The following is a 19,336-nucleotide window of genomic DNA, read 5'->3' as shown; positions in this document are numbered from 1 at the left end:
TTTTTCAATTTTATGACCTAAATATTGTACTTCTTGTTGACTGAACTGCAGTTTAAATGGGGACACCTTATGCCCTCCTTCTGCCAAATGATTCAACAAGGCAAAGGTGTCAGTAATACATACCTCTGTGGTCCTTGATGCCACCAATAGGTCATCAATATACTGGACCATAACAGATTTATCTGGCATTTTCAAACTTTCTAGAGATTTCTTCAGAATCTGATTAAAAATGGAAGGACTTTCAGTATACCCTCGAGGAATTCGGCACCATGCCAAAATACGCTCGCCAAACCGGAAGGCAAATAATGGCTGGCGATCAGGGTATAATGGAATTGAAAAGAATGCATGGCACCAATCAATAACTGTGTACCATTCTGCATCATGTGGAATTTGATACAGTATTACAGCAGGGTTTGGTACAATTGGACAACAGGGAACAACAATTTTATTCAATTTTCTCAGGTCTTGCACTATCCTATAGGTTCCATTAGGCTTTTTCAATCCCATTATAGGTGAATTACATGGGCTACTCATTATTTCTCTCAGAATCCCATGTTCAGCCATTTTATCAATCACTGGTGATATTCCTTCAATTATTTCTGGCGTTAATTTGTACTGTGGAGTATTCAGGTAAATTGCTTCTTCTTTTACAGTACTTTTGACAGGGTCAACTCCTTTCATTAGACCTATATCTTCACCCATAAAATCCCATACATCAGTCTTCACTGTTCCTTTCAGTTCAGTAGGGATTTTCTCTGCATCAAACACAGGAAATGTATCACAATTTTCTGGTTCAAGTGCTGTCATAGTCACTTTATACAGAACATCGTCATCTGATGTCTGGAATGCAATAACATCTGGGGTACAATAGATGGTGCCATTCATTTTACAAAGGATATCGCGTCCAAGTAAATTTACGGGACTGCAATCACACACTACAAAAGGGTGCATGTCTTTAAAGGGACCAATTTCCACCTCTACTGGTTTAGTAAGAGGGGCTTTAATTTGTCTGTTGGAGACAACTACAACTTGGATGAATTTACCTGAGAGATGAAGGTTTGGAATTTCAACTGATCTTACAGTAGAACGGGTAGCGCCAGTGTCCACAAGGAAAGTAACATTTACACCATTCACCTTTCCATCCACAAACGGACCTGACTGATCTACCTCTAGAGTTGCGCCAAGCACACACTCCTCTTCCTCTTCTAGGCACCGTCATAAACTTTCATCCGATTCATTTCCATCCGGTCGTAGCCAATACTGTGAAACAGCAGCTGCGCGCGGCAATTTCGTTACCTACTCTCCACCGTAGATTCCTGTAGCTGCACTGTATCTTTGAAGATTTACACTCTTTGGGAGAGGTGGCTGCGGCACCTGACTCTGTTGAGAAACTAACTGTTGCTGTGGCAGTTGTTGATAACCCACCTCATTCTCCACCTGTGGATTAAAATGATTTATTTTCGGTATTAACTTTTGGAGGTAATTTACACTTGTTTTTCCAATGCCCTAATTTTCCGCAATTATGACATGGCCATTTCTTTTTAGCTTCTTCTATATTCATCTGACCTTTTCCTTTACCAATGTTTGATTTCATTTTTGTCTGCCCTGCGTCATTAGTCTGGTTAAGTATCTGGGCTTCTTGCTGCTCTGCAACCTTCACCTGTGCCCACATTGCTTTTTCTTTGAGCTTACGTTGTCTAGCTTCAGTGTCATCACTACAATATTTTGCATACCTTAAAACCTCATCCACTGTACTAGACTGCCAACATAACGTGTGCTGCTTAATCATTTCACTTATCTCGGGTCCCAGACCATACACAAATCGATATACAAAGTGACTCGTCTTTTTCACTCAAGCTCTCATATCCACTGTACTGTTTAAAAACTAGAAACAACCTTTCATAATAAGCATGCACAGACTCTTTTGCTTCCAGAGTTGTTCTATCGATCTTTACCCAATCTGTTTCTCTCGGACGAATCTTATTTTTCAAAAATGTGATTACTTGCTCATATTTTCTCATTACTTCTGGACCTGGAGCTCCTGTTTTTGCATCTCTAGGATATTCTTCCTTTGGCCAAGCAATAGTGATTTTACATTCCGTCCACAAAGCGGTATACATCTTAGTTGCTGGAGACAAAACGTACCCAACATATTTTGGCAAGTTTAGATCGAAGTCAGTATGTTTTGATCATACATCTGTTAATAGGATCTGACCTTTCCAGATGATGCTTAGGTTATAACCTTCCATCAGACTGCTGGAACCATCCAGCCAGATACTAATGAGTGGTGTAAGGCAGGGCTCCTCCTGCTCTTTCCTATTGTTTAATGGCTCCATGTGATCAGTGGCATAAACTCAAGATCACAGATCAGTGTGTATAAGGATCTCGTGAAAGGAATGCTTTTTATTTGTCAAGTATTTTCCCCATCCTTATTTTAGGAGTAAACACCATTATGCCACAGGTGCACACAATATGACACAAATTGCCACCATTTTCTCAGATTTTTTTTTTGCCATGGTTGAACATCATCATTCCATGGATGCCCACGGTCTGCCGATATTTACAACTATTTGTATGGGCAGTGCTTAATTTGAGTCGGTGGTAGCAGGTGGGGCTCATCAGCACTCATTTTTGGGGACCAGGACTTGTTTTTCTTTGTTAGACTGTGACCCAGAATAAGAAAGAAAGGCAGAAACAAGGGGGGAAGAAAGACAGAAAACCAATGACACTGGGAGAAAGTGGGGATGAAAAAGAGCCTTCAAGAATGAGATGTAGGGGCAGGGATTATCTGATGGTGGATAAAAAAAAGACATGCGGTGAATACAAGACTATGCAGCCTTGGTATTCAGTACCCCCAGATATTTGTAGCACTGGCCGTGGGTTTCTGAGCAAAACCTTGGGGCCCAGCAAGTAAGTAAATAAGCAATGCACAACAGAAGCATTCTACCAGAGATGGGCAGCAACGGGTAACATGCTCTGAATGCCCACCCAATGGAAAAGTTACTACCAGTATGCCATAGCCTGCATTATATCAGGGGTAGGCACCAAAGTGCCACGAATGGTGGCCATTACATCAAGGCAAACATTAAGTTCAGACGGGCACAATTGTTCTCAAGATCCCTGCAATATGACAAGAATTACCATTATGCCAGAGGTTGCCTCTCCACAAGCCAGAAATGATCCCGGTATTGTGGCCCCCGGCTGAAATGCTAGGCGTCAAGCTATGTCTCAGTGGCCACTGACTGGTAATGCTGCATGTGAAGGGGGAACAGACACACTCCCATGCTCTTTTTTACACACACATATATGAATGCAAAGACATGCACAACCAAATATTCACTCACTCACACACCAGACCGCAATCTCTCCCACCTCACTGTAGCAACATCCAGAAGGTTTTGTACTTACTTGCTTGTGGCTGTCTCCTGTGCTCAACCCTGATACTGATCATGAAGCATAAACGTGTTCAGACTTTCATACCACAGACGACTTCTTTCAGTTCCAGAAAGCTTCTATTTGGCCATAAGTGTTACTAGGAGCCTGGAAAGTCAAGGGAGCCATGGGCAAAATGCAGGCAAGAAAGAAATTGACCTGTTAGTTGGAGGGTAAGAATGTCTTGCTTAGCATAGCATTGTTAATTTGGGCTATTTGTTTAGGGCTGGGTCAGCATTTTTTTCATGAAGATGATGGAGAAACAAGATACTTTTTTACAGACTGTATGCTTCACAGTTTTCGCATGCTCAGTTTCGCGGGCAGGAAAGCTGGGGCTCAGACCACGCACCTGCAGTCAGATTCTAAGGTCTCTTACTCCACTTTGTTAAATATTTAGTCTCAGACGTGACAGTGAGATCCACTCTGAAATAGTGGTTGAGACTGCGAGTATACTTACTTTTTTATTCTGGTTGAAATGATGAATAATTGTGAAATGACAGCTGAAGTAGGAAAGCATATCAGTAAACTTGGAATTTAGCGAGCATTAGGATCAGCAGCAAAGGAGGAGTGATCAAAAATGCCAAACGTACTGCGCCCCCCTCTCCCCCCCCAAATAAAATATTTCAGTGTCTGTATTGTTAGAGTTATTTGGTGCCAAACAATGCCAGGAATGGTAATTGCTATTATGTTATTGTTAAAACAGTGTATTTATTCTTGCATGGATACTGATACCTACAGACCCCTCATTGCTTTCAGTGCAGGTAGCAGATATGTGTGTGTAACATAAATGATGTAGGCTAAAAAGTAGGGCATAGTCTTTCATCCAAGTATGACACATTTTCCTTGGGTTATTAAAATACTTATGATTGACACACTAAGGGTGCGATTTTGAGTTTGCGGGACAAGGTACTCCTGCACAAGCATGGTGAACCCTGTCTGCCACGTCGTCAGTCCGCCTGCTCTATTGTGAGCCGGGTGGACCATCAGGTTTGCGATGGTGGAGCCCCGCTGGCTCCACCATTAGAAACCTACACCGACGGCCTGATGGACTATGGCTGCCAATATAACATTAAATTGCCTGCCCTTTTTACAGCAAACTGAGTGATGTTCTTTTTTTCTGTTTAGGTCATCCACAGAAAACCTCCCAGGGTCTCAGGGTGTTGAGGTTGGTTCTTGAGGGTTCTTGTGTATTGCGTGATGTTTCATGTGGGTTCCTGGGGTGAACGTTGGATCTGGAGTGAGGGTCCTGGTGGTCCCTTACCTGACTGCCTCTGATCTCAATTTTGTTTCATTGGTTTGGGGCGTGCACATTATTTCAGTGGCCATGATAGAAAGCGAAAGCCTGTCGAGTGGTGCACTGGAGCTCGTTTCTTTCTGCTGGTTTCTCGCCTTTGGTCATGCAACTGCTAGCCTGCCGCTCTTTCCTCTTGACGATCGAAGACTCTCAAGCCTCCACTCAACACTGGTCTTGTCTGCCCATTTGTGATTGCGGACCAGTTCCATGCTGTGCCCACATTTTCTGTATGGAGTGGAGTTTATCTAACACTCCAAGTGCTCCGCCATTTTCTCAATGTTTGTTTTAACTGATGATGTGAGTGTGAGTCTGTGGTAAAATAAAGACGGGTTTCACCGTATGTAATTCATGTAAGTTGTATTCCTTAAGTAAAGCCCAACGGCTGTGCATCAGGCAAAGTAGATGACTGCAACGCTCAGGTTGAAATGCTGTGAAAGCACTCAAGATGGGGTTGGAGACATCACAGTGAGCCTTAAATACTTCTTTCCTTCGTCACGATGCTTGTTCAAGTGGCCAGGCATTACCACTTGCCACGTTGTTCTCGCAATACGAGCTCTGAGCTGAGGTCAAAAATGGCTGGTGCTGCTGGCATATGCATCTGTGGGCATTCAAGATTCCGATCGTCACCAACTGTGGTAAAATGAGAAGACGGTTACCACCGGATGTAATTCATGTAAGTATTATTCCTTGCTTGAGGAGGGACACTGCCACTTTTTAGACAAACCCTTCACGGAGGAAGAGGTCATACAGGTTATTAAAGCTCTCCCGGGAGACAATGCTCCTGGTCCGGACAGCCTACCGGCCACGTTTTATGAGTAGTATGCACCCCTCTTGGCCCCACATCTGATCAATATGTTCAGCGAGTCCTTTGAAAAAGGCAAATTACCCCCATCGCTCAGAGAGGCACTCATTGTTACTATTTTGAAGCCCGATAAGGACCCACAGCGCTGCAAATCTTACAGGCTTCTATCCATGATTAATGAGGATAATGAAATTCTGGCCTAGTTAATTGCATCGCGGCTCTTCCCGCTACTTTCTCTCGTTGCTCGCTAGGATCAATTGGGCCTTATCACGGGTAATTTGCGCCCTTTCTTTGCAATCCGTCAGGTGATAGAGTCATTGATTGCAGTAGCGGCAATTTTCCTTGATGCTACTAAAGCATTTGATTCTCTTGAGTGGTCGTACTTGTTTGCCTTATTAGCACGTCTGGGGAATACCCCCAGATTTATTCAAGTGATTGATCTTCTTTATGCTGGTCCCACAGCACTGCTCCAGATTAATGGAGTGGTCTCCCCATCATTTTGGGTCTCCTGGGCACGTGACAGGGATATCCACCCTCCCCTATTCATTTTGCTATTGCCATGGAGCCCCTGGCCGTGCGTCTCAGACAACACCATGCCCACTGGGGCCTTGCCTGTGCACCTCGCGTGGTGTTGTCTCCATGTATGCTTATGCTGTCACATTATATGTTCAACATCCAGCTAGAAACCTGGACTCCTTGATCAGGGAATTCACAAGGTTTGGAGGGCTCTCTGGAATCTTCATTAATTGGGCGAAGTCAGTGGTTTTCCCGCTTACGGAGGCAATAGAGGAATTTATCTTGGAATTGCCCCTCCGCTAGCCTAAGGAGCCAATTACATACATAGTCATTTGGGTAAATCAGAGCAGTCCGGAAGTCAGAGCAGAGCAGACAGAGGAGAGGAGAGGAGGAGCAAGCAGTGAGCAGCAGCGAGAGCAGTGGGAGCGGAGCCAGAGTGCTGCAGCCGGAGCAGCCAAGCAGTCACATAGCACGAGCAGCGCACACGAGCCGTGTGTCATTGTGGCATTAATTTGAACCAAGCCAAATCAAACCAACTTCAGCGTGCATCTGCTCCAGTGGTGACATTAGCGGCACCACAGCTCTATAAACAGGTTAGCCATAGCCGCAGCTGTGAGTTGGCGTGAGGTGCAGGTCATGGACGCTACCTACTAACCGCCGCCCGAGGGGAACAAGGGCAAGAAGCAAGTAGCAGAGGGTCTTGTGGGTACTGTCCGATTTCGCGGAAGCGGCCGACATTAGGTCGGTGCGGCTTGCGAATCGGTGCTCCTTTAAGGAATAAAGGGAAACGTAACCCACTCCGCCATTTTGCTGATCAACACTGGTTAACACTGCTTATCACTGTTTATAAGTTCGGCCGCAGGCGTGAGACCATCCTAGTTATAACCCCATTTCAGCTCAACCATAAGCACAAGTCTGGTCTTGGTTAAGGCCCCAGTTTTGCTAGCTGAAGGGTGGTCTTCGAACCTCTGTAAGGCACAGCACAGCAGGAAAGCAGTAGTTGGCTATAGGCCACTGGACAGAGTGGAGTCTCCAGATCCAGTTTGGAGATAGCGGACGGACGAGTGGAGAGTGAAGCGGAGAGGAGCGGAGAGCGAAGGGCCTGGCGTGGCCGGAAAGTTGAAACACATTTTTCTGATTAGGCGAGTGGAGGTATGAGTCAGCCAGGCCAGCCATGTAGGCACGTAAGCCTGTAAGCCTGAGCAAGATGACCTCTAGAAAATTACGCTCGGATGTGTGCTCTCCTCATCATCAAGTCAATCTCATAAATTAAGAAGATCGTTCAGCAGCACGGGACAATTACAGCAACTTTGCTACAAATCCCATCCTGCCAGTACTGTTTTTTCTGAAAAATGCATCAGATTACTCATGAGTTGGCAGCAGTGGTCCAAGAAGGTTTGGCCTTCAACTTCCACCCAGCATAGTCTTCTTCATTGCCCCTCATGGAATCACAGGGAAATCAGTGTAGTTCTGCTGGGTACCAGGTGCAGTTTGCGAAGGGACACGAGCCCGGGCCCAGATAACTGAAAGGGTTGAGGATGGTTCAAGTGAGCTACCGTCTGACGCTCCTCCCTGCGCAAACTTGGTTTCAGACTCCTTTGTTATCCAGCAGAGCAAGCTACATAGTTCCTTGAATAGGACAAAGCAGCCAAAACAGTCAAGGCTAGACTGCATGACTGATGTTACACCTGCAGTTTTACCGGTTCGGGGGGAAATCCACAAGGGACCAAGCTAGGATGGTGGTTTGGATGATCCTCTGGGTGATGTTTCTCTCATGATTGAGAGGGCAAAGACATGTGAAGAGTTAACGCCAGGGGAAGACTTTACACTCCCTGATATTGATATAGAAGCCCAAATAAGGGACTGGGGAGATTCTCATGACCATTCCCAAAAGGATGATCATTTAAGGAGTAGATCCAGGAAAAAAATATTCCAGTTGCAAGCTCTTCTCCTAGGCGTCTTGCTTTGCCTTTTTTATAATGTAGTACAAGTAGTACTGTAGTACTATAGTACAAGTCATTTGATTGGTACTTTTATGGATTCTGCCCATGATGTCTTCCTGTCTTGTTCACAACCAAAATTGGGAAATGAGAGGGGTGGTGTGCCCTCAGAATATCTTGATTGCATTGAAAAATTCTTAAATTCCATTTCATCTTTATTAGAGAAATCTGTACTGAGTTCTGACCATATATTGGAAATGATCTCTGTAACGCTATTTGAAGTGCAAAAGGTAAATAAGTCTGACACCATCAAACCTATGCCTACGATACATTCCCAGAGGGAAAAACTGGCAAATGCTAGGCCAGTATTAGTCACTCCCTTGGGAGAGTTGAGAGACGTCAGCGTGCAAGCAGGAATGCCTCTTTATTTGGTGCCCCCCACAGTACCTATGTGTAATCTTGAAAAGTAAGAGCTTTATTTAAACATATTATTCAGGGAGGCTGAATTGAGTCCCCCTCTGGAAAAGTCCATTTTGAAAATGTTTCCCTCTGTTTAATAAAGGTAAAAAAGGGGGCACCGTAGAAGTTGTGAAAACCAGGGGTCATGCTAAGCAAGTCACGCAGGTGGGGAGGGGGGGAGGTGAGGAGGAGGTCCTAACCCCATTTACCACTCAGGCTCATTCCCCTATATCGACAGCGAAGGGAGCATTGAAAGTAGGGAAGAGGGGTAGCCCCGTAATAAATCATAAGGGGGAAAATATGAAAAAGAAATACCAAAAAAAAGACAATTTTCTAAACGAAAAGCGCCAACATTACATTTTTCACTGACCCCCGAAAGCTAGGCCAAATACCAACTATTACCCAGGCTGGGTCGAACAGAATCCCCATAGAGACCACATCTCTGACAAATAGAAACTTAGAGGCCCCAACCTCCAACACCGTCTCTTATTTGAATAGTCAGCCTGATGGTGGTGCACAAGCTGTTAGCTTTAGCAATAGGGTTCCTTTATGGATCCCCTGGAGGGACGCTACAAAGAAAACTAGTGGGGTACAGGTTGTTTCATCTCCCATTGTGGATTTTACTTGGCTATTTGACAATGAATCTATCCCGGTAAATAGAGGATTCATCCTTAGCCTTTTTTCGGAAATAGAGGCACCAAAGCTGATAGCAAGCAAGGATATTTTAAATTTGATGATTAATGTATATAACACTTTTCCCTACTCCAGAGTCATCTTTGGCTCCTTGATCATGGCCAATAGAGTTATGCAGAATTGTGAGCTATTCTTGAAACGAGGGCTTGATATAACATCTGTTATAGAATATGAGGATCATCATACTATGGGTTCTACAACTCACTGTTTGACAGTCCCTAGGGCCGTCAATTCAGTGGCGCTAGGTGCGTCGGGCCCTGATACTGAGTATTCCATGGGTAAACCTAAAGACATTGTGGTCTCCGTGGACAAGAGGGGACGCTCAATAAATCTCGTGTCTGGTGCAGCAGCCACTCCTCAGGTCCCCGACACAAAAGATGAATTGGCCCAGTGGAGTTGGGTTGCAAGAGCCTTGAACAACACTCATCCGGAAGCTGAGGGGGGGGCTACTTTTGTCTTGGAATATGGCTGGTTTGGGACCAAATGAAATGAAATTGAATTCTTTGAAAACCAAGAACACTTTAATTATGGGTTTACAAGAAACATGGTCTTGCAAAGAGTTCAATTGTGATGGCTATTTTGTTTACTCCTGCTATGCTAAGCGTTCAGAAAGGTGACACGCCAGTGGGGGGGTTTCCATTTTGCTTAAGAACTCCATTAATTGGAATCAGAAGGTGTTTTTCCACCCCTCAAATCTTTGTATATGCCTGAAGCTGGCTTGTTTGGGAGATTTTGCAGGCCCATTTTCTTCCTTGTGGCAAACCTGTATATCCCTTCTGGGAGAAACTTTGATCACTTTTTGAGTGTATTTTTGTCTTATATTCAGGATATAGCTATTAGGGAAGAATGCCCCCTAGTGATAATTGTGGGAGACCTAAATGCTAAAATCTCGAACTCAGCTTCGGGGATTTATGCCAACATAGATAATGAGGAAATTTGGCATATACCCAAGATTTCATTACCAGAAAAAATAAAAGCAGATATACGGGGGTTCTTTTTGCTTGATAGCTTTAGAAGTTTAGATCTTGTTATCCTAAATGGGAGAGGGCCTGTTGACAAAATAGCACAATTTACTTTTCACCCCCAGCACACTCGGTGCCTTTTAGACTATGTGGTTGTCTCCAATCAAATGTTCGGGGCTTGTGAAAATATGTTTATTCTCCCGTCGATATGGAGCGACCAAAGCAAAGTGGGTATGACAGTGGCCTTTGATCTTCCTGTATTGGATCCAGGGAATCTTGGCTAGGGCATGGCTACTTTTAATTGGCTCGATGGTGAAGAGGGCCGATGTAGAACAGCAGGGTCATGCTTATGCCAATATCACACAGCTCTTTGAGGCCCAAATGGAGAAGATACGTCATTGAAGATCTAAATCTCCCGGACCTTGTTTGTTTAAACAGGGTTCGTCCTCGCTGAAACTTTTAAATCAAGAAATTAACCGACTTGTTCGAAAACAGTACATACAATTTCTCACAGGTCGACAGTAGGAAATTAATCACCTTAAGTGAGTAAGAAGTCGCTGTAAATTTAGTGAAAAGAGAAGGGAGTTCGATGCCAAGTGGATTGGGCTTAGGGAAGCTGCGAGGGCCAAAGATTCAAGAAAGTATTGGCACTTGATTGTGGAATACTGTGATTCAAGGCAGAGGGCTCTGCCTATACCGATCCCAGAAAAGGACTGGGTGGATTACATTTCCCCATTATACAAAAATAACAGCCCATTTGTTCCTGTGACGATTGATGTGGATAAATCTTCTCTTACAGAATTTGGCACCCCGTCAGGGGAGGAAGTGGTAAGTTACATAAAGAACGTCAGAACCTCCGGCGCACAAGGGCCAGATGGATTACCGATTGCGCTAATTAATCAGCTGCATGAGGAGATTTCTTAGTGCCATTTTTTAATTACTGTTTTCTAACGAATAACCCCCCCTCCCCCCCCCCCCCTCTTGGAAGGGGAGTATTATAGTTCTGTTGTATAAAAAGGGTCCGAAAACTTTGCCTGCTAGCTTTAGGCAGATTGCTCTGCTGGATGCTACAGGCAAATTATTCGCAAAAAGTATATTATGTCATCTGCAACAGTGGGCCCATGACCAGAATATCCTACCACCTGAACAAGCTGGTTTTATAAAGAACCATGGTACCTTGGACCATATTGCAGTCGTTCAGACCATTGTAGAGAAATATGTTTTCTCACAAGGCATGTCAGTGTATGCAGCTTTTAATCGATTTCTCCACAGCGTTTGATAAAGTGGATGGCCAAACGCTGTGGAGAAAGCTTTTCCACCTTGGTATAATACATCACCTTCTGGGTCTTTTTATGGAACTGCATACAGAAACCTGGTGCCAAGTTCTGATGGGAGGTTCGCTGGGGTTATCATGCAAGATCAGAACATATAATGGGCTTAAGCAGGGCTGCCTACTGGCCCCTGTTTTGTTTTCCTTGTACATTGCTGATCTCCCCGGCGTCCTGAACTCAGTGAGGGGGGATGCACCCAGAATTGGTACAATGTCAGTTGGTTCCTTATTATATTCGGATGATGTGGTAATATTCGATCTATAGTCCAATGGTCTGCAACGCCGTTTGAATGCCCTAACCAAATATGCAGAAGAGCACTTCTTAAAAATCAATATTGCTAAAAGCAAGATTTTGATTTTCCGCAAGAAAGGGCTTAGAATAAAGAGATGTCTAAAATGGATACTTGGTTTAGAAAAATTTGAATTGGTTGATTCGTATCTATATTTGGGGAAGGTTTTTTCAAACACAGGACGAGACCTTGAGCACATCAAACTTTGTGTTAGCAAGGCTGTCTCCCAGACGAGTGCATTAAACAGATTTAATAATACTTATGGGAGATGCCATTTTGGCATGTTTTGTGAGTTTTCAAGGTTAAAATTCCCCCTACATTAATATATGCTGCTGAGGTATTGGACATGAATCACTGGCTCTCTTTTGATAAGGCCGAAGGACGAATTCTGCGTCAAATTTGTAACCTAAACTCTCTGGCTGCCCCACATATATTACGTCTTCTTTTACTCTATCTCTGGCAGCGCTTCTGCGGTGGGGTAACTCCCTTTGTTTGGGAGTTGAGGGCACTCTTAGGGCTGCCTTGAGAATAGAAATCTTTGACATATTAAAAGATCAATGTTCTTTAGGTCCTTTATATATGCAAATGATACATTTGGTCTTAGCTTGAACTCCGCTTCTTCTATGCCAAAGTTTGTACTGAAGCAGCTTTCAAAGACATCCGTATCCTTTATCAGTTTGGTGAGAGATACTGCTTTATGTCAGTCCAGGTCAAGTTTTGAGGTGGTCTGTGGGAGTGCCCTGGGGAATAAACCACAGCCTTATTTAACTTGAAATATTACTCATGGGATTAGAAGGCTGATACTCCTACTGAGAATTAACTTGCTGCCCCTAAGAGAAGTTACTTGTATCTGGGATAAAATACCAAGAGAGAAGAGAATATGTGAAATGTGTTATTTACAAATCCAAGTTCTTAACCATGTTTTATTTGTGTGTTCCGAGCTGCAAAGGGCCAGGCATATGTTTTGAAGCCATTGTTGATCAAATGTAATATTCACTCGGCCCAGGAGGCCAGCTCACTGGTTTTGTCCCCTCCAAATGAAATGGTCTGTTATAAGGTATACCAATTCTTTAAAACATTTCTGACTATTTATTAGGTAACTTTTAATTGTAATTTTACTCTTAAGTCGTAACGCTTGATGGTTGGATATTTGATTGTCTCATATATTTATTGCACTATTTGTACATCATACAGTATGTTCAATATAAGGATCTCTTATAAAGGAAGAATTTTGTATTGTATGCAATGTATGTCTCTTTTAATCTGTTTGTGTATTTTTGTGGACTTCCAGCAGAGTTCCATATCAAAATAAATAAATAAATTGTAAAATGAGGTAAGTCGGGAGGTGGACATCCTATGGAGGTCAAATTATGGATGCTTGATGGAGTGGTTGGAGAGCCGGGTAGTTGCATGGACGCGCCTCCTGTTCTGTATGGCGGGACAGCTAGCCATTGCTACAATGATTATATTGTCTACATTTCTTTACTTGTTGCTTAGCCATCCCCTGCACCGGATTTGGATTTATATTATAGCTGTGCTCAGGCGCAGTTTCTGTTTTAATGGTTGTATCCTACAGAGTTCATGGCGCATACAGAACATGAACATGCAGCACCAAATCCGCTTCATATGGTAGTATACAGTGCACAGACCCGCCTGCGGGGGGCAATAGATACGATTAGTTGAACAGTTTGGGCTTGGCATAAGCTGCACTGGCGTGCTGGACTGGATCTCCTGTTTGCACCTTCAATGCCATTGACCAGGCATCCTGCTTTTCCCTTTACCCAGGATGTGGGCACATGCATTAGGATAAGGCGACTCCAGACTACCACCATGGAAGCAGCGTTCCCAGATGGTTTGTTCATTGTGAGAGAATGAGTTGACCCTGCTTGACCGATTAACCTACTACCAGCTTACGGCTGCTATACGTGCTTGAGAGTTTTATTGGGAACCCTTCCCTGTGCAAGCTGATTACTAGACTGCACTCCGAAATGCAGCGCACGGCCCCTATTTGTCCCCTTAGTAACCGTCTACAGGTGGTGCCTTTCAACCTCCTGCGGATTGGAGGCAGCTCCCTGCCTGTTGATGCTATAGATGAGATGACAGGTCTGCGACCTGAATGCCCTCCTCTTACTGCTCTATTGGGATATGTCAAAGATGTCCCCCCAGGATTTTGAAAGACGATTGAGCTGCTGTTGCTCCTAGGAAAGGGGTGAGTGGCAATATACTAGGGTTGTCGCCCTAGCCCTCGCTTGGAGGATTTGTTGAGAGATGCAGTGTATTGATAGAACCAACTAGTGACCTATTGGGACTCAATGCAGCCTCGATCCTGTTCCAGGGATATATGGGAACCTTTACAGGCCTACATGCGATTGCGTAAGCTAGCTGATAGTACTGTCGACTAGGTCTGAGAAATGGTGCAATGGCAAACACCTCCTTTTAACAGGTGGTGCCTGTCGGCCTCCTGTGGATAGGAGGCAGCTCCCTGCCTGTTGATGGTTCGCTAAGGGTGCGTCGCTTGCCCCCAAGGCATAGACCCATTAGCCTGTGTGATATTGTGTCAGCCCTTTTCTCTTCCCCCTCTTTCTCCCTCTGCCCCTTCCTCTCTTGTTGCTGTGAGATTATTATTGAACAGTGTGTCCCAGTAAGTCTAATGTTTTCTGTAACTATGCTATATCGATTTGGGCTGCTATGACACTTAAACTGGCCCTCTCAGATGTATGACTTGCAATTGCCTAAGCATGGTCTTTTTTTGTTTTACATGAACCTTGTATCATTTTGTGATAAAACTAATGAACAGATTCCCCCCCCAAAAAGTATTTTTCCCTAAGTAAAATGCCAACGACTTAAACACGTCATGCCTTGTCAAGTTCCAGGAAGCAACTGACAAAGCTGTCACTGCTAGAACCTTGGACAAGCAAGTTCCACCTTAGAATTTAAGAGTTCATAATACTTCATAGATATCTGCACGTGCTTATTAAACTACAATGCTGCAAACCACAGAGTGGCATCACACAGCGCTCGCTATCTTTTTTCAAGCGGCGTTTGGAACACTTGCAACAAACATTAATACAATGCAAGTGTGCGTTGCGTCATGCAACGGCCGCCATCTTTAAGTAATGTGGTTCTTGGAACACTTTTAATAAGCCATTGCAAATGCCAATACTGAGTCTAGGCCAGCATCAGGGTTTCAGGCGGCTAATGAACACCTGTACCAGCTTATGAAATACCATTCATTTACCATGCAGTTGTCAGAAATTGCTTGAGCCACTGTAACATCCTGCAACCACCACCATAGCAAAAGTCAAGTCACTTGTCAGTTACCATCTTAAAGGAAAGATCCATCATTGTGCACACTTCTTTTCTATGCCAATGAGGCGTTGTTTCACCAAGTGGGGAGAGTTGTAAACTGTTACTTATGTTTTTGTAGGATATTCTTGCATTTTACTAGAACCTGGATATATGTATATCAATGGAAGGGATAACTCCTCCCCATCCATTTTTAATTGGGCCTGGCAAACTGCCACTGGAGTGGTCGAGAGGTAAAGATACTTATGAAGCATATGTTGATTTTGTTGATGGTGACACATTCACCAACAAAAAGAAAATAGCCATGCTTGTGCATAATTTGAGGCAGGTAGGCAGATCTATTTTAAAAACATTGCAATTAATTGACGTGAGACATCCATCTCATTAAGATGAGGGGGATTACGGGTATATGTTGTGGATGAGTATGCTACAATAATTCTCCCAGCCGTAATGCAGTGTTAAAAAACACATCTTTTTACAAAGAACAAAACAACAAGAGGAGTCAATTGATGGCTTTTAAAAAAATCTTTTTATTGGTTTTCTCATATCAAGTCTTATACATGTATATATATGATTTATGCATACAGAGAAGAAGTTATGCTGCTGCGGTTGTAGAGGAAAAAATAAACAAATCATGCCAGAAAACCACAGCACACATTTATCTTATTTCTATGCTAATCGTGGATGGCGGTCTTTCATTATACAAGCTACTGTTGAGCTATAAGGGTGTCTTTCCAGGGCTGTCCTAGTTGTCGCAATCAAGGCTTATGTGGGGTCATTAGACCTGGGGCTGTCCATACTCACCCTCTGGGTTACTCTCTGTGGAATCAAGAGAGGGTTCTCCTGGAGTACCTGGTCGAGCAGGGTAGTCCAAAAATAATTGTAGCCCCTCTCTCCATACATCAGATATGGGTCTCCTGCACACTCCGCTCTTCATCTCTTAGAAGTGATTCTTCTTCAGCCCCAGCCCAGTATTCTACCTCTGTTTTCCATCTCAGGTATGTAGGATACTTTTTGGATTTCCATGTCCTGGCAACCAGTTTTCTGGTCAGGGCCAGTGCATGGTCCACCAGTTTGTAGCTGACATTTTTAGACTACGGTCTTTGAAAGCTCCCCAGCAAATAATTCTCTGGTGTTACCTCAAGTTCCATCCCCAGGCTCTCTCCTAGGTGTGTAAAGATATTCTACCAGTAGGCCTGTAGGCCAGGGCAGATTAATTCCATATGCAAGAAATCAGCAGCTTAGACAGAACATCTGGGACAAAATCCTGAGGTAACTCCGTATATGTCCCCTATTTTCTTGGGGGTGAGGTGTTATGAGCCCCAATGTACCCAAATATAGGCCTGGGTCGTTGCATGACCTTTTACCTACATTTGTCCTACCTTGCACTACATAACGGTTCTGGCACTGACCTTTGACCTAGGTAGGTGCCCAATATATGTTGTGTGGTTTTCTTCGAAAACTAACCTAATTTGTTATGCATGAGGATTCTTAGTATTACAGCAGGATTATCATCTTCTGCATCATAACTCTGTGCAAAGTAGCCGCTATCGTCATCCTTGGCCGACATGCCCACAGTACTATGACACATCTAGGTGGAACCCCTCAGGGTACCTTTCGGGTATATAAGTACCACATCTTCGTTGGGCAAACCAGAGTAGAAACTTACATGCTAACACAAGACTCTGCAGTCCCTGCATGCAGACACTCTAGCATGAAGTGGTCTCACATCCCTTGCGGGGTGTCCAACTTGAGACCAAGACGGGGTCCTTCATTCGCTCCCATCAGGTAATGGGGTTTGCTCTTTCCTAGGGGGATTCTTGGCTTTCCACCTACATACATGCTAGGTACACTGAGGTACAGTTAGCTAGGGTTAGCATCTTAGGAGTACGCATGATTACTGCCATGTATCTATATGCTTGCATATATTCACTGTTTTAGCACCATGATAGAACTCTACCTTTTATTTACTCTGTTGGTGCTTGTAATTGTATATATCTGTTTCTGTCTAATGGTTGTTGCAGCACACGTATTTTATACTAGAATGATGCTGGTTCAATAAATACTTATTGAAAACGTCCCCACTGTTTATTCTGTGTATATCTCTGAGACATAGTGAGCACGAGTGACTGAGCGAAAAGTACTGTACTGTTTGCACAATCCCTGAGGGGTCAGGGTTGTCATGTTCGATAGTTGCCAGAAACTATTTGCTCCTTGGTAAGATTGTGGGGCTTGTAGTGGCACTGTGAGCTAGCTGGTCTACAGACTAACATCCTTTGGGGGTGTCTGGAATCAGTCTGGACACCAGTCCCTATGTTGCCTAAACACGCAGATCCTATATAGATTTGTAGGAACTACACGACAGAGGTATGTTTGATGCAGGAAGTTAAACTGGGTATACTCCTGCCAGTGTTGTGGGACACCCCTTGCATATAATTCAATACCCTTTGCCATTCCCTGTGTCCTGAATTGTGATCAAGGTCTTCCTTCCATCTACGCCTCGCCTTCAGTGGGCCTGCCCTCATTATTCCATTAAGTGCCCTATATAGCCATGTAATCATATGTCTCCCATTTCCCATCATCAAAAGCAGGTGTAGGAATGCCTATTGTGAGAGCTCACCTGATTTCAGGTCCCATAATTGTGTGAATGGGTGTTTAAGTGCCCCATACATCAAGAACTGACTAGGGCCTGGCCACAGTCCTGTATCAGCTGCTGCAGGGTCATGACCGCCCCATTCAGATATTCCTTCCCCAATGTGAGAAGGCCAAGTTCTGTCCATTGCACCAGATGGTGGGCTTTAAAAATCAAGGGATTTTTCCTCCCTCGCGGCAAACCCACAAAAGGTATAGCAGGAGAGTATAGGCAGTGCTGTTCTGTCTGTTTAGTGCACCTCCCCCAGCATTTCAAGGCTAGGGTGAGTCAGATTGAATTTTAATGGGGTGGTGTTGCCCTCTTAAGTAAGAGGGCTATCAGGGCTCCCTCATTAGGTTCCCTCCCAATATGTCCTATTTTCGCTGTCCCTTCACCATCCAACCAGTGTGCAGTCCACTGCAGCTATGCTGCTATGTAATATAGCACTAAATCAGGAACACTGAGGTCCCCCGGGGTGATTGGATACTTAAGCGTATCTAGGGTAACCCTCTTTCTTTCAATGTCCCAGATCAGTTACCGCACCATGGAGGTAAAATGCTGAAACGATTCCCTTAGTATCCATACAGGTAGGTTGACAAAGAAATAGAGCAGCCTGGGCTACTTTATCATTTTCGTTAGAGGTAATTTTGCCATAATTTGGAACTGAAAATTTCTCAAGAATTTCACTGATCCCTTGAGAGCCCTAAGTGCAGCCCCTAAATTCCCATCGCTCAAGTCAGCTGGGGAGTAGTATATGTTCACCTCTAAGTACTTAAAGATATGAGGGGACCACCTTATTCCTAACTTTGCTATGTTGGGTGCCTGACCCCCCTGGTATTATGGGGAAGAGTTGTAGTGGCTTCCCTCACTGTGTGTTTCTCTATTGTGGAATGTTCACCCCTCGCGGGTATTTGTGTGTGTGTGTTCCACAACAGAACTGTCGCCTGCCCAATGACCCCGGACAACTGTTCTACTTTGGAAAGCGATGTTTATTGGGTTTAAGTACAGAAAGGGTATGGGTTTCTCAGGAGGGTAAGACGTCTTGGTCCGTCGTGACTTCCTCTGTTGCCGTAGAGGCCGGGTCGTCTCTTCCTTCCCCTTCCTCTTCTTTCCTGGCGGTGGTCGTCCCCTCGGTAAAAAGGAGAGAGGCTGTTAGTAAGGGGTCCCCCTTTTTTAACAGATGGCTTCCTATTCGCCAGCACTCCCTCTCCCCTCTTCTGTCTTTCACACTCTCCTGGCTGCTGCACCCACCCTGGTGGTTTTCCAGCCTCGCAAGCACTGAGGAGCCTCTTGCTTCAGGTGCTTCCCCGGGTCCTGGTACCCTATTTGCACCTCCCTGGTGGCTGGTGCCTTGCACTGTCTGGTCTTTCCCTTCCCAGCGGTTATCAAAGGAAAGAGTCCCAAACTAAAAAAAAAGAAAAGCAAGCAAAGTGACTAACCCGATTGGGAACGGGGAAGAGAAAGGCCTCCCTACTCTCTCCCCTGTCCTTCGCTTCTCCGCTACTCTCTACAGACCCGTGAAGAGCGCCTGCGTGTGCAGCCACCCACCCAGCCGGCGTCCAGTTCCCCCGAGCACTTGCCTGAGGCCGTGACCCGCTGAAAGGGTCACGGCCGCCTCATCCAGCATGCCTTCCACAGGGGACGCCTCTGCCTCGTTGTGTGGGGCATTTCCGCCTACCT

At 44.5% G+C, this 19,336-nt stretch overlaps 1 protein-coding gene across 5 annotated transcripts in view; it reads left to right on the top strand.

Annotated features, from left to right (window-relative positions):
- Nucleotides 1–19,336, top strand: part of ADGRG7 (adhesion G protein-coupled receptor G7) — a 1,782,456-nt gene that overhangs the window by 767,495 nt on the left and 995,625 nt on the right. The gene's annotated exons all lie outside the window — the stretch shown is intronic.

This window comes from Triturus cristatus, chromosome 8 (genome assembly GCF_964204655.1).
Source record: "Triturus cristatus chromosome 8, aTriCri1.1, whole genome shotgun sequence".
Classification (NCBI taxonomy): domain Eukaryota; kingdom Metazoa; phylum Chordata; class Amphibia; order Caudata; family Salamandridae; genus Triturus; species Triturus cristatus.
Note: the sequence above shows the minus strand (reverse complement) of the source record. Positions and strands in the feature narration are given on the sequence as shown.